This window comes from Helianthus annuus, chromosome 14 (genome assembly GCF_002127325.2).
Source record: "Helianthus annuus cultivar XRQ/B chromosome 14, HanXRQr2.0-SUNRISE, whole genome shotgun sequence".
Classification (NCBI taxonomy): Eukaryota; Viridiplantae; Streptophyta; class Magnoliopsida; order Asterales; family Asteraceae; genus Helianthus; species Helianthus annuus.
This window is the reverse complement of record NC_035446.2, coordinates 160,639,061-160,642,448: the sequence shown is the minus strand read 5'-3', so window position 1 is coordinate 160,642,448 and position 3,388 is coordinate 160,639,061. Positions and strand designations below refer to the sequence as shown.

Below are 3,388 nucleotides of genomic sequence, written 5' to 3'. Positions count from 1 at the left end.
AAGAATTATTCTGAACTAATATATTGAATATATATTTATAATGACATAATTGTTTACAGAAAATATCATATCACTTGTTAATTTGTTATTTATATCAAAAAGTCGGTATTTATGAAATATATAATAAGAAAGATGACATATTTGATTCGGGTGTTTTTAAAGGTTAAAAAATAGAAACTGGAACAATTATAAATCTATTAAATCATGAAGTTTGTGAACAGTGTTTTCCTGCCACATGGAAGGTTCTCATTGGTCTTTTCCCTTTTTATAATTGTTTAAATAAAAATGGTCTTGATAGTTCCATGTGTTTTCAGATATAGTAAAGTGGTTAGCTGGCTGTTTGTTCATCGACCGGGCACGGGTTCGAGTCCGCTCTGTGTCTACATTTTTTTCTATAGAAGTTAATGAGTTGTGCCTGGCAGGTTGTTATTGGACCATTTACTACCTGCTTTCATATAATAGGATTGAAACCCTGAAACTCCCAACCTTTAAAGGGGAAACAAATTAAAACCCTAAAAACCTTCACTTCAAAGGGGCAACAGATCACATCAATCAACACCTTCATCTCAATAATCCTCATTTCATTTCTTCAAACCTGAACACATATTCATCTACAACCTTTTTTCCAAGGTCGCGGATGACGTCAGCGTTTTGAGGGTTTGCGATTCCGGCGATACTTCAATTAACTACGACGATTTTTGCGGTAACCTTCGTTTCGCTTGTATGTTTTACTTTTGGTTAGATCGGCTCCTCACGAGTCTGAATTGGTGAACGTTGTAGGTGTGAATAGGGTATGAACTCCGGTGACATTCCGGTCAACCAAAGCTTCCGACCACGACGGTGGGGTGAACGACAATGGTTCAGTGTAACCTTTTGTCTCTTTACACGTATGACGGTGCTATTTTTAGTGAGTTATATGGGTTGGTCACATCATGAGTTTTTTGGTTAAATCAAAACGTTTAAGGGTGGTTTATCTTGGTACAGGCCGACAGGTTTCTGTCTGAAAATTATAACTTTTACTAACAAATAGTTGGTGTGTGAAATAAATATACAAAGCCTTTTTTATTTAAAAAGTAATATTTATTTTCTGGAAATTCTAGAATGGTTATTGGTAGAGGTATAAAAATGGACAGGTCACAACAACTTAAGAAATTGACAAACAATTTTAGGTCTAACCGCTAAAACGACTAACAATTTTAGGTCTAACCGCTAAAACGACTAACAGTTTCAGGTCTAACCGTCAAAACGACTAACGGTTTAGGTCTGTCCACACAACTAACGTTTCGCTGTACATGTAAGATATGATAAATATTTGGATCGGATGAGAGCCTTATAAAGTTGTGTGTTTATTTGGTAGAATAGAAAGCGGATAAGGAAAAAATGGTGGAATTATGAACAGGGCTGGCCCATCATAAAGAAAACTTAAGCATCAGCCTTGATCCGCTCTTTGTCCTGCATTGGATCATTAGAGGAAGACATTTGAATGTTAATGGATTACTAAAAAAAAATTAGTTTATGTGTCTACTAATTATCGATGAAACTAATTTTCAACTTTTCGTCTCATATTAATGAATATAAACTTTGCTGATACTAACATTATTATAACTGGTAGAAATTTGTTAAAAAGCATTGTGTTCACAAAAAAAATCTCCAATTAAGAAGACTTGAATTTGTATTCCGCTTGCATGAATGAGATATGGTAGCTTCTTGAGCTAATGTTTTCTTTTTAAAATTGCAGGCGAGGAGGGCGCACCCGACTCTAGCTGAGGAAACAAATTGGAATTGGCCAAACAACAGGAAACAAATTATTTAAGGTGTGACAAGTTAGGTCTCCATCTCTCAAGTTTTGTCAAAGAACCATTTGGCCTTGAATTAATATGCTTTTGCTCCAAATCTTATTGTGTTAATTAACACCTTTATGAGATTAAACGAATGATGTCAATTGTTAAAAAAATCAAGGTTTTTTAGCTGGATTAAACCAATGATGCCAATTGTGCAACTTAGCGTTGGGTTAATTGATTTTGTTCAAGTTGGTAGGTCACGTGTCATCGGGTTAGGAGCTGGATATGGCTCAATGTTTATTGTATTTAATCACATATCAACAAAGTTTTTAGAGTCATGATTTAGTGGGTAATTCAACTCCTGATAATTATGGATCTGGGAAAGTGAAAGATTAGGATGCATATTTTGCTTATTTGTAGGGCTGGGTTACGTGTTTATTTGTTTGAAGCTTCGGCTTGTTATCTAAATGCTTTGTAATCCATGAAAGTGTGGAGTAAGATTTGAGAGATAAATCCATTTAGAGGATGGAAGTCAAGAACTATTTCCTTTTGTATAGATGATGCAGACTGCCTGCTAAAGCATTAGCATTATAAAACATGTAATTAGGTCGAATGTTTATCGCACCAACATATATGCCTGAACATACAATTTTTTGATGGCTGTGTTTGTTGATAGCATAATAACTTAATGATATTAACTTATCGACATAACCAAATCTCGCTGCCATAAACAAGAGAAAACAACATCGAATGTCGCGCAACGCGCGAACGGTTGAATACCCCTAGTGTAATAAAAAACACAATATTAAATACTCAATTTGTAATATAATATACCATTTGTAATATAATAAACCAACAACAATTGACTAAGTTATAGTTATGACTTATATCTATCATGTGGGCTAGCACACTTGTTAGAGTTATATGTTTTAAAGGAGAAGTCTCAGACTCAAGTAAAAGGTGTTATTCGAATATAATTAATTTAAAGTAGATTAGTAGTATCCTTTGCCGTTAAAAAAAAGGTTATGACTCATGCCTGCTATCAACATTAAATGTTATTAAAGTTTGTATAAATATAGTAGTCAAGAAAAGGTTTCGTTTGATTTTTGTTTACTTTAAGTAACAATCGGTATAACTTAGGGATGATTACGTTTTTACTTCGAACTCAAGAGACAGGAATGATTGATTCTGAATTTCTGATAAAAAAGGGAATCAAGGACGATTGAACATGAGTTTTCACAAGGACATTGTAGTTTTTTTATGATATTGGTTTTTAATATGTTATGTGACCCGACCTGACCAGAACTAACCCGGAAATTTTGACACCTGGTTGTTATAAATCCATATACAAAAAAAAAAAAAAACAAAAACAAAAACAAAATTCTAACTCTGCCATTGACCACACCCAACAATAATCTATTCTCATCATGTTAATTTGAGCAGAGTACACGGATGGTCCTTGTGGTTTACCAAAATTTTGATTTGGTCTCTAGTTTTTCAAAAGTACACAAATGGTCTCTGTGGTACGCACTTTGTAACGCATTTACTCCCCAGCATTTTTCAAAAGTACATGGATGATCCATGTGGAGGGGGGGGGATAGTGCACG

The 3,388-nt window shown here is 34.2% G+C and overlaps 1 long non-coding RNA gene across 1 annotated transcript; it reads left to right on the top strand.

Moving 5' to 3' along the window:
- Positions 1–423: 423 nt before the first annotated feature.
- Positions 424–2,372, top strand: LOC110904668. Its single transcript, XR_002572696.2, has 3 exons — positions 424–703; positions 781–887; positions 1,739–2,372. It is a non-coding gene; the product is annotated as an uncharacterized LOC110904668 (long non-coding RNA).
- Positions 2,373–3,388: the final 1,016 nt, after the last annotated feature.